This window comes from Pelodiscus sinensis, chromosome 25, assembly GCF_049634645.1.
Source record: "Pelodiscus sinensis isolate JC-2024 chromosome 25, ASM4963464v1, whole genome shotgun sequence".
Lineage (NCBI taxonomy): Eukaryota > Metazoa > Chordata > Testudines > Trionychidae > Pelodiscus > Pelodiscus sinensis.
In genome coordinates, this window is record NC_134735.1 from 18,250,510 (window position 1) to 18,263,625 (window position 13,116).

Consider the following 13,116-nt stretch of genomic DNA (forward strand, 5'->3'; position numbering starts at 1 on the left):
TTTTTTAAAGTTTTCAAAATCCCGGTTTCCTAACCCCATGATGCCCCAACTTCGATCTTTCATTTACCTATTTGGCTTCTTTTCCATGCGTCTTGTCCGACTCCTGGGAGCCATGGGCACCTTCTTCCTCCAGGCCATCTAGCTTGTCTGGCTGCATCGTGAGCGGTTGGGTTTCGGCGTCAGATATTGGTGTATCCATCAGCGGCTGGGCCAAAGGGCTCCCTTCAACTTCTCCTTCCTCCTCGGAACTGTCGCTGATGTAGCGCTTTCTTCTCGGCACCAAAACAAAGTTGGTGAAAGAAGCCATGTTTCCGCTCAGCGTTTGCACGCTCTCTGAAACACGCGCTCTTGGAACAAGATGGCCTTTTTTGTGTGGTGCTAGAACTTACGGGGAAGTTCTATGCTCTGATTGGCAAAGGGTGTCACGGGAAGCTCTTAGAGGGGTCACACGACCCGCCTCCGGTCTGGTCAACGGGTCCCGGAACTGCACTCTCCGGATTGGTCAAAGCAATTCGTGGGGCGGTCCTACAGAGAAAAAACCCTCCTGATTGGTAGAGGGAGGCAGGGCGAGTTCTTAGAGGGGTCACACAACCCACTGCTGGGCGGGTCATCCGGTCCCAAAACTGCCCCCCAATTAGTCAAAGGAGTTCGCGGGGCGGTCCTACAGGGAAAAACCCCCTCCTGATTGGTAGAGGGAGGCGGGGCAAGTTCTTAGAGGGGTCACACGACCCACTGCTGGGCGAGTCATCGGATCCCAGAACTGCCCCCCCGATTGGTCAAAGCGGTTCGCGGGGCGGTCCTACAGGGGAAAAACCCTTCCTGATTGGTTGAGGGAGGCGGGGCGAGTCCTTAGAGGGGTCACATGACACTCCTTACTTCCGCTCACCTGCCCCTCTTGACCCCGGATGTATTACCCCCAAGGGCGGGACTTCCGGTGACAGGGGACGGGCCTAACGGGGGTCACATGACACCCGGTCAGCTGTCCCTCTTGACCCAGATGTACTACCATCCAGTGGCCGGACTTCCGGTGACAGGGGAGAAGGGAATTCTGGCGGTCAGGGGGCGGGACTTCCGGGGTCAGAGGGCAGGGCTAACGTTTGATTGATGGTAGGGCCCTTATACTACTTAGGGGATTACACATGCCGGGGGAATTCACTAAGGGTGGCTTTAATTGGCATTTTGCATCTAACTGTGGATTTTGGTGATTTCCTTTAGATATCCAGGGCCTTTAACTGTGCTTGTATTGTCCAGTCCCATAAGTTGCTGAGTGTCCTCAAACTCCCTCTGATGTTATTGGGAGTTCAGAACACTCTGCCCTTCAAAGAAGGTACTCAGCAGATATCATTCGTCCTCCAAATTTAGAGGCTATGATCCTCCACCTCATAGCAAAAGTTTCCTGAATAGTTAGGTTTCTAGTCTCTCTCAGCACTTTACTCTTGCCCTCCTGGGTTCTGGGCCTATGAGGAGTCACCAGACAACAGTTAGCAAAGGAGGGTAAAAGGCTGAGGGGGTCTGGGATATCATTGTCTGTGGTTCTCAATGGGGAGAGAATCTTCCTGTGATGGCTGAATATGGGAAGGGGATCAGTGGAGATCTCCTGTTGAATTGACACTTTCTGATAATTCCCTATATTAGGTAATAGGAGTTCCCCTAATCTTGTGGTGTTTCCTGTTTTGGACATTGTTTTCCATTCCATATCCAGCAGCTTAATCCCAACCCATGTTATTATATTTATTAAGGGGCATTGTACAAATGCTGATGACTCGGTAAGTTTATTTCTCAGGTGCTGGCCATGCTGTGTCTCACAAACAGTCACCTGTAAATAACCCTCCCCTGTAAATAATATAGTGTTTGTATTTACTGTGCACATGTTTCCAATTAAACTCTTTGAAGTATCTGTTTCAATTACTCAGGGGCCTGATTTCTTCTTTCAGAGTATGTCTACACTACAGCATTATTTCAAAATATCTTATTTCGAAATAGCGCGTCTACACACAAAATGCATTTTGAAATAGCGTTTTGCTATTTCGAAATAGCGCGTCCACACTGAGTGGACGGTGAATCGCATTTAAGGCCGGACAGAACCAGGTCCGGCAGGGCATCAGGTCAGGAGTTACTTTGTGTGGCTGCTGCCTGAGGCCTGTGCTTAAAGGCACCCCCCTGGACAGCCAGTTCTCAGGTTTCCCTGCTTGCTTGCCTACCTCCATGAGGGACAGGAAACCATTTTGTCTCTGTGTGCTCTGGTTGCCTTCACTCGGGACATCACAGCACTCTGCAACATGAAGCCAGAGCTGCCCCTGGGCACTCTGGTGCTTTTCGTGGACGCGTTGCTGCGGACCTGTCTGAACCTTCTGCAGGCTGCCATCTGAGAGGTCCATCAGGGGGCTGTCAGTATCCAGGAGGCCCTGCGGGAGAGCTTCCATCCTGAGGAGCCCTCAGAGCCTCTCTGGTCTGCCCCACTGGGGGCTTGTGCCTCATTCCTCCCTCACGTCCTTCCACTTACCTCTCCCTCAGCCCCCTTCCTGATGTCAAATAAAATACACGTATTTTCATGAACACAAACTATCTTCATTTAACAAAACCCCGGGGGAGAGGGGGGAGAATGAAACTCTGGTGAGACTGGGGAAAGGAGGCGGGAGAGGGGAGAAGAGAGGGGGGAGAGGGAAGGGGGAAAACTTGGGGGGAGGAAGCAAGGGGAAGAAAGGGGAGGGGAAGGTCAAGGCTCAGGGTTGGGGGGCTCTCCAGACCAACTTGATTTTCATGCAAACTTGCTCCTGGGTTCACATGTGGCCTTTAGTGCCACGCTGGCAGCTATCCTGCCATTGATGGCCGCATTCCTCTCTCTAGTGCAGAGATCATGGACATTGGGGGCAATCCCCCCAAACCTGAATAAGGTCCATGATCTCCACCCTGGACCAGGAAGGCGCCCGCCTTCTCCAGCCCCTGTCAGGCTCCTGGGAGCTGGCAGACTGCTCCTGGCGAGTGGTGGAGGGCTGGCTGCCAGTCTTTGCTGGATCATGTTTGGGGGCCACTGGGTCAGGGGTAGTGACTGCTGGCTCTGGCCTGGCAGGCTTGGAACTGGCACAGACACTGTGGCCAGAGTCAACCCCTAAAGGCTCCGGGGAGGGAGGAAGGAGAGGAGTGATCTTGGTTGAGGCTGGAGTGGCCACCAGGGCACCCTGGGAAGTGTCAAAGTCAGACAGGACTCACAGATTTGGCAGACTGCTCTGTTTATTTCAGCAAAGCTTTGCTAAAATGCATTCAGAAAATGTGAGTACCATACAAGGTTCAAACCCCTTGATTTTATACAGTCAAAAGGCCAAGTTAACAAGATCAAAGGGTGTGGCAAAACTTCACATTATTAGTGTGGTTAAGTATCTTCATTTCAATATCAAGCACACAGCAATCTCCTGGCTATATCTCCCTGATTATCTAGAATTGCTTTCTGTCTAACACCTAATGTTTCTCTTCCTGTTAAACTCAGGCCCAAATTGGCTAGCACCTTGATCTACATACCTACAATCAACATTAACATACTTTTTTTCTTCCTCTTAAAAGACAAACAGAATTCCTTCAACTTATTCAATTATTACAGTACAATTCATCTTTCTCCTACAGTATAATTCTTTCTACTTTCACAATCCCTCCTTTTGGTCAAGCCTCGCCTATGACCAACAATTACTGGGTTCCTTGCATTAACCGTTCTTTGTCTTTTTGTTCATTAGTGATATTTAAAATCATCAGATTAGCCCTCTGATGAGGGGACATGTCTGTGACATGTCTTGCACAGTTTTGGATACAACAGGAGATTAACTGAAAACATACAAAAATTATTAAGATTCCAAATAGGATAGTCAGGGCTTCCTGAAACAACCAGTTTCCTATGCCAGAGAAATTGGACAAGTTACTTAGCCATTTTCACAGGGAACTTGGCTCTTCGTTGGAAAGGTATGCAATCTTTTTTAAGTAGCTAGCGCGAACTATTATATCATTGGTGTTGTCTGGTATATATACACAACATTCTTTGCCAATGAGAGCACAGGTCCCTCCTTTTGCTGCCAGCACTATATCCAATGCCTGACGGTTTTGGAGGACCACTTGTCTGATCGCTCCTGTTTCTTTGGCCAGGGCCCTTAAACTTTTTCCAGTTTCATTTTCCATGATTTTAACTACTGTTTGTAACCTCAGAAGCCTTTTTGCATGATGTATTACTCCCCCAAGTGGGTCAAAGGAACCACCAATAGCCTCTTCCCAAGTTAAAGGGCTTATGTGATTCACCATTGGGCATCCGACAAGTCCCTTCTTTTTCGCCTAAAATTACGGAGGCGTTCTCATGGGAAGGACTCTAACACTCGGAATTGTGGGAAGAGTTGGGCGGGATAACAGATACCTGACCAGTTAACTGGTAATGTGGTATAGGCCTTTGTTCCACAGACCCAATGATGCCCTATCAAAGCCGGGAAGGGTCGGTTGCACCCCTTTGCCATATAGGTGTCTACAAAGGAGGAGTAATATCCCCCGAAGGGCACACGGTGATTCTCCTGACGGGGAGTGGTGTTATGTGCATGGCATTAAAGATTGTACTGATGTTACAATATGCTGGAGACAACTGCTCCTCCCCAGATTCAGCCCCGTCCCATTACACACCAAACACCAGTGACCTTTTTTCTCCTCCACACTTATCCGTTTAGATACATTTATTCCCACAATTATTCCCACTGCTTCCCAAGTGTCATTACTGTTCCATGTCTTGTTAAATGGGTGAGGCCTGGGGAATTAAGTGGGATTGCCAAGACAGGAACCAGCTTGTGAGTGGGATGGAATGTGGCTGCAGACCCAGCAATTAGAGATATTAAGGGTCTGAGCGATCCATACTTGCTGGTGGATAAAAGAATTGTCATTGTCATTGTGGATTCCCCAGATCTTAAGACACCAGTGGCCGAGGAACAGGCCCCACCAGAGGCACATGTTGGAGGCAAGACCCTTTTGGTTCTGACAACCTCCACTGAGGGAACCGCAGTTACGGTTTTATGTCCACCAGGCAGCAGGCGCTAGGCTCACTGCTGCTTCTTCTTGGGCCTTGCTTTTGGTCCTCATCTGCTTCAGGCAATCCTTACGCGAACGTAGGTTGTAAGGTATTGCAGGCTGTTCCTCTACGTCTTCTTCTGGAGTCAAAATTGAGTCTGCATGGTCCTGAGGTGATGACTGGTCCGCTGGGGATGGTGCCTTCTTACACTGCGAAGCCTGTATCCGTGCTGCGATGCCGGATAACTTAACAGCCGTCTGGGCAGTGAGCAGCACCTGATGCAGGCCCTTCCACCGGGGTTCCATGGCGTGTTTTCGTTGGTGGTGTCGTACGTAGACCCAATCACCTGTCTCGAGAGTGTGGCAGGCATCCGAGGTGGGTTCCGTCGGCCAGGAGGCTCGAACCTGTGAATGGAAGTGACTTACAGCTTGCATTAGTCCCTTGCAGTACTGAAGGAGTGTACTGTGAGTCAAGTTCAAGTCTGAGACTGGAGTAATGGGAGCCATTGTTCACATAAACAATTTCAAAAGGACTTAATTTATGTCTTTGGGATGGTAGGGACAGTGCAGCAGGTGTGTGGCATGTAACACACGATCCAAGTGCTGAACAAGTTGTTCAGTAAAACGTGTACCCCGGTCACTGGACAGAGTGGCAGGAGTTTCTTTGGCAGGCATAATATGATTTAACAAACATTTGGCAACAGACAGCGAATCAGCTTTGCGACAAGGAAAGACTTCGATCCAACCCGAAAATAAGCATACCATAACCAAACTAAATTCATATAGTTGACACACAGGCATTTGTACAAAATCAAGCTGCCAATGCAAGAACAGTGCTTGGGGCAGGCCCCAGAACCCTTGAGCTACCTTTACAGGTTTGCCAACATTGTAGCTTTGGCAAGTGGTACAGGCGGCACAGTGGTGAGCTGCAAAAGAGCTGAAATGGGGGGCCCACCATTCTGCCTTAGTTACAGCAGAGATCATCCCCTCCTTTCCGACATGCGAAACGCCGTGTAGCAGGGCGGCCAGAGCTGGGTAGAGCGAAAAGGGGGCCACAAAGGCACCAATAAGGGGGCGCCAAAGGGAATCAGGGTGTAGAGAGCAACCCTGGGCGACCCAGGAGTCTTTTTCTGTTTCTGAGGCAGAGTCTTGGAGCAGGGTGACTTTCGAAAGGGACTGCGGTGGTACAGAAACAGAAAGGGAACCGAGAAACGCACCTGGGGAAGGTTCTATGGCAGCATTACCCTTAGCAACATCAGTATCTGCTGTGGAGTGACCAGGGCACTTAACAATAGCTAATGCAGATGGGAGTGCATACAGGAGAGCAGCAATGTAGGGGCCATTCTTGATAGGGGTACCAGCAGAGGTAAGGAAACCCCGAGCTTGCCAGAGGGTGCCAAAGTCATGTACAACCCCAAAAGCGTATCGAGAATCAGTATAAATGGTGGCGGAGCGTCCCTCAGCCAGAAAGCAAGCGCGGGTTAGGGCAACTAGTTCAGCGACTTGTGCTGAGGTGACAGAAGGTAAAGGCGCAGCTTCTAGGGTTTCAGAGAGTGATACCACAGCGTATCCTGCGAGGAGACGACCTTGGCTATCTCTAAAGCAGGAACCGTCAGTGAATAACACAAGGTCGGAGTTAGAGAGAGGGACATCAGAAAGGTCGGGGCATGAGACGGTGACAGCAGAGACACTTGCAAGGCAGTCGTGGGGTTCACCGTCATTAGACAGAGGAAGGAGAGTGGCAGGGTTCAACTGAGAACAGCACTTTATGGTGATATGGAAAGCCGAAAGCAGTAAAAGTGAGGCGGGCGGAGGAAAGGTGAGCTGTATTACATTGTAGCAGGAGAGTATCTATAGAGTGAGGGACCATGAGAGAAACAGGAGAGCGGAGGACAAGGGACTCAGACATTTCAATTAGGCGTGCCGCGGCAGCCACAGCACGCAGACAGGGGGGTAGACCTTGGGCAACAGGATCCAAGGTGGCAGAGAAATAAGCTACTGGACGATTTTTGCCACCATGCTCCTGAGTAAGAACCCCAAGTGCACAACCAGATTGCTCGTGGCAGAAAAGGGTAAAGGCTTACAGTAGTCAGGTAACCCTAAGGTGGGGGGGGGCAGTGAGAAGCACTAAAGAGTCAGTTTCTGAGGCAGATAATGAAGGGGAACAGAGGAGTAGATCATTTACACATTGGACCAATGTGGACCCAGAGGGGAAGACCAGGTCAACAAGGTCTTTGGCTAATGCTTGGGAAAAGTAAGACGGGCTTTCTGTGTACCCCTTGGGAAGCATACTGCTGCTCCTTGTAAGAAAAGGCAAAAAGATACTGGGACTTAGGGTGAACCGGGACAGAAAAGAAAGCAGAACACAGATCAACATCAGTAAAATGAGTTGCATCTGGCAGGATAGAAGCCAGATTAGTTGCTGGGTTAGGGATTACAGGAAAGGTGGGTACAACAATGCAGTTAATAGCTTGAAGATCCTGAACAAACCGCCATGATTTACCATCAGCTTTTCGAACTGGGAGGAGGATAGGGGTGTTACAGGGGCTGGAACAGGGGACAATAATGCCTTGTTCCCACAGGGTGGATATGACCGGAGCTGAAACCTTTAAATCCCAAAAACCTGGTGCCACGACCCCTTCTCTGACCTTATCCCCATTCTTGGTACCCTCCCCATTCCCAGTACTGTCTGCCCTGCCCTGAATAATGCTGTATTTGCAGAGCTATCAACTTTTGTGAGGACTGCTTCTCTTTCTTTTTAGAGTGCAGTGGCAATGCTCTGCCACTGCTTGCAATTTGTCCATGGTCTTGGCCTCCCATCCAACACTTATTTGCTTTAACATACTGCTAATAGCAGATAAGAGGCTATTAACAAACGCATGCGCCAGGGCGCCCTGTATCCCAAAAAACCCCAAAAAAACCAACCAACCAAACAAAAAAAACCATCAGTCAGTCTGTGTGATAGTTGCCCGGGTTTTTTTCTTTGTTGCTGTTTACGGGGTTATGAGTAGTTTACACAGTTGCAGGAGGTCTGCTTCAGAGGGTTCATAGGCATTGCACACTAGCAAAATTCCTCTGCAAATTTGGTAGGGTTTTCCTGGGGCTTTGGAAAACCTTTTAAAATCGAGTGGAGCTCCGTGTGGGTCCAGGGTTTATAGCTTCAAGTGGGACCGGTCTGAGTCTTCTTGGAGGACGGGGTAAAGGGAAGCACTCGGTCTGGTGGTGGGAGAGGAGGTTTCCAATAAAGCTTTTTCTTATAATTAGAATTTTTAAGGGAGGCGAGCTTCGATTCAGTTCATTTAAGATTTACCTCGTCCCACCACTGCATGAAGCAATCTACCTCTCCTCTAGCCAATTTAGTTTTGGGAAGGCCAAGTTTGTCTTTTAAGACGTCCACTTGGTCTTTGTTCCAAGATCCTAACAGTGGCCACTGAGTTTTGGGATCCCCCCAGAGTTAATCTAGATCATTTTTCCAGAAATTTACAGGAGTCCGGACCCTTTCTAAAATATATAAACTGAGCCAGGGTCCCTTTAGGGAACTATCCCTGCTTAGACGTCTAGTTACCCATACAGGAGGACTTCATACACCAATCACACAAGGAGGAAATTCGGGTTCGTCAGAGCGGTGCCCAGTGCAACACACAAAAGAAGCCCACAGGCTACTGCCTCAATCGCCCTTGCGTTCACTCCAAGGATTTTATCCAAGGTGCGGTGCGGCTGCGATTGTGCAGATTCCAGTCACGCAGACCGCGGGGACAGGAGCCCCTTGGTCGGCCAGTCCCCGGGCAGGGATGGCTCCCAGACTCACTCACACCACAGGGAAGACGGATAGACACAGAGACAAGACAGTCCTCAGTCCGGACAAAATAATTACCTGACCAGAGTCCTGATGTTAGATCCCGGGATCCCTACCAGAACAGAGCAGGAACCAACAGGTTCGATGGCGTAGACTTCGCTGTGGTTGTGCACCTTTCCGTTCTGGCGGAGGACCGCTCGGGCCAAATGCCCAGGTGCCAGCTACCACGGTCATCCTGCAAAACAGTCAGGGATCACACAGCCTCAGCGAAGACGGTTGCCATCTCGGTAGAACCTCCAAATTGTCAAAGTCAGACAGGACTCACAGATTTGGCAGACTGCTCTGTTTATTTCAGCAAAGCTTTGCTAAAATGCATTCAGAAAATGTGAGTACCATACAAGGTTCAAACCCCTTGATTTTATACAGTCAAAAGGCCAAGTTAACAAGATCAAAGGGTGTGGCAAAACTTCACATTATTAGTGTGGTTAAGTATCTTCATTTCAATATCAAGCACACAGCAATCTCCTGGCTATATCTCCCTGATTATCTAGAATTGCTTTCTGTCTAACACCTAATGTTTCTCTTCCTGTTAAACTCAGGCCCAAATTGGCTAGCACCTTGATCTGCATACCTACAATCAACATTAACATACGTTTTTTTCTTCCTCTTAAAAGACAAACAGAATTCCTTCAACTTATTCAATTATTACAGTACAATTCATCTTTCTCTTACAGTATAATTCTTTCTACTTTCACAGGGGGTTCAACAAAAAATGGGTAAAATGGTGAAATATTTTTGAAATCTAATATCACTAGATAAAAATAACTTTTCATCTAAAACATGGGGGGAAATGACCAAAATGAACATTTCCAGCAACCATTTTCATATTGATCAGTCATTTATATATAGATTGCTTTTTAAAAAGTTGTAGCAGCATCATTTTGACCAGCTCTGGCATTAACACAAGTTCCCTGGCATTGCAAGCAGAGTTCATATTAATATATTCAGTCTCTTTCCTCAGATTCCACAACCATTGGATTTGACAGGGCCAGCACTCAGGTAAGTGAAAGCGTGAAAGTTATTAGTTTATTGACCATACCATAGTGCCAGGACGAAAGAAACTGAACTGTGCAGTTAAGCCAGCATTTTGTAGCTAACAGATTTACCAGAAAATGTGAAGGCTGTCCTTCTTATTGCTATGTTTCCACTGTCTTCAAGAAGTATGATTTACAGAAGTGACTGAGCAAGTTAGTAATAATTCTCCTACCTCTCATAGATGTTTTTAAAATCTCAGTCTCAATTTTAATAACTAATTTCCTCCCAGAGATACTACTTTCTCATTTGTTGTTACTGCCGCTCTGCCATATCTATTGGTCAAACTGGTCAGTCTCTATGACAAAGAATAAATGAACACAAATCAAACATCAGAAATGGTAACACATATAAACCTATAGGGAAACTTTTTAACCTGCTTGGGTGCTCATTCTTGGATGTAAAAGTAATCATTCTTCTACAAAGGAATTTCACCAGCCAATTACAGAGAGAGTGTGCGGAACTGATCTTCATTTGTAAATTTGACACTGTTTCCCTGGGTTTGACATTGACATTAACTGGATGTGGCATTATAAAGCCAGTCTCCACTGCCTTTAACCCTGCATTTTTACATCAAAAGCTAAGTATATGACACTTCCAGCCCATTTGTTTAGCCTCGTTAGCACTGGTCCTACAATTGACAGGTACCTTTCTTTCCTTTCTTTTTCTGTTATCATTTCTGGGTTTTTGTTATTCCTTTACAGCTCATCTGATGAAGTGGGTTTTGCCCACGAAAGTTCATGCTACTGTGTATATATTTTTGTTAGTCTCTAAGGTGCCTCAGGACTACTTGTTGTTTTACAAGTTCTTTAGTGACTCAGCCATTTTGATTAAACATTAATTTTGTCCCTCTTGTTTATAAATTGCCTCGGCGGGTTGTGGAATCTCCATCACTGGACATGTTTATGAGCAGGCTAGACAGACACCTGTCAGGGATGATCTAGACAGTCCTTGGTCCTGCCGTGAGGGCAAGGCACTTGACCTGATGATCTCTTGATGTGCTAGTGTTCTATGATTCTATTATTCTATTTATTAAAGGATCTATTGCATTTTCCTCCCAATAAACTTATAAAAGCTCTTATTTCCCCTAACTTCTTTGCCTGTATCACCCACACCTGGTCATTACTGCCCTCTGTCTCCCTCTAGAGGTCATTAGACCACCTGTGACAATGCTCAGGTTACTCAGAGTTCTAAGGCATCTCGTTAATGCCTGCTATTACCATGAGGAATCTTCTCTCTGCCTGCTAGGGGTCAGCTGGCTGATCCTATCAGCCACAGGCAACCCATGTGGGCTCCAGTGTTTCTCAGAGAGGCAAGTGCCAGGCAAACTCCAAACCTGAGTACTCTGAGTGGGGCCCCTGTGACATTCAGCATCTTAACCACTTACAGAATTACCAGATCCCAAAGGCCCAGTACCCAGCAGCTTATAGTTACACCTGAGAACACAGCTCAGCATTGTACACAGCACTTAGTTCACGGGAAAAGCACCTGTGAGCTTATTTATCAAAGGAGAGAGATTCAATGGCAGCCGACAGAAATGCTGGAAAAAAGGGTTACATGTCCATCAAAACCAGCCAAAGTCCTTCTCACTGCATTTTAACCAAGATAGAAACTACACCCACTGGCACTTTGTCCCCTTCCCCTGGTAAAGGACCTTAGAGCATCTTTCTGCATTCCTAGATATCTCAGTCGAGTACTTCATTCTTCACCTGTAAAGCAGCCACCCCACCCCCGCTTTTAACATCATTCTCATAATTATCCCCCTGCCTTCTCTCCATGCACAGGTGACTCACTATGCGAATAGAGTACTACTGTAAGACACACGATGGTCAGCAAGGGAAAGAAGCATCTCCCACCTCCTTGCCTTGAGCTACAAGGTCTAAAGAACACAACTTCCAATAGACACATACCTCCTTCCGTATTCTCTGCACAGACATTTAGAGAAGATTATGAGGACCGGTGTGACACACACTTTCATGTGACACTGTTTGGTGAACTAGAAGGTAAACACCAGTCCCATGGGACCCCCGTAACTTTTATACCCCCGTGCCCTCTGCAGACGGCTGCAAGAGCCCATGGGTTACACCACCCTCCTGGTTAATAAATCTACTTTCCACTAGCTGAGGCTACACAAACTCCCAGTTTTAGATCCAGAAGTTCTATAGACAATCCCGACTGCAGGCAATTTCCTGAGGGATTGCACCCACGTTTTAGCCTTTGCCCATATAGCTCTTCTGCAGCCTTCACAGACTCATTTACACACTAACGTATGTGCCCTTTTTCCACAGGGCTCACAGCCCAGCGGAGACACAGCGGTGACCTGCACAACAGTAGGTCCTTGCACAGACCAGACAGCAGGTCTTTCGCCAGCTGGGGAAACAGATGACTTGCATCCTTATGGCACTGGTGAGCTCACCTGGCAAGTACGAACCCCTTTGAGGAGGGACCTAGGTCACACAGCTTAGGTTGGAGTTAAAGCTTCCCCAAAGTGCAGAGGCATTTGCATTTGACATTCTGGTTTGGACCCATCCTAGAGATGCTGTTTTAATCTATGTAGGTTCTTATCCCACCCACCCCATGACAGTACCCGTGGATTTTCCAGTAGCGCATTAAGCAAGACGACTAATGTCTGTCCCGTGGGGTTCATTCTCTCATCTGGCTGGGGAAATGGATTTTCTGCCCCCAAAAACATTCAGAGCTTATCCAAGAATTTCACCCAGAAATCAGGACACGCGACCTACAATTTTGAATATTTTCCATGAGACAAAATGAAGAAAAGAATGTGGGGGGTGAAATGAAAACTTTTATTTTGATTAAACAAGAGGGCTTTGCACCCTGCTCGCTACACTAACCAAGCTCCATCACTGTGGGTAGGCAGCCCCAGCTCTCCCGCTGGGCCACTGGAGGCTTATGTCAAGGCTGACCCGGCTCTTTTCCTCCATCCACCAGGGCGTTGGCCTGGGCCAAGGCTACCTGGCTCTCTCCCTCTGGCTGCGAGGGATGAGGGTGTATGACTTCCAGATCACCCCACGTGATGTGGGAGGGAATGTGGCTCTGCCCCTCCTTCCCCCAGGAGGGTGCACAGGTCCCAGGCCCCTCCCCTGTGAAGGGGGAGGGCATGTGGATCCTGGCCCACCCCCACAAGGGGAAGGCCTCTGGTTCCCTTCTGGGAGGATACATGGCTCCTGGAGGCTCCAGGAATG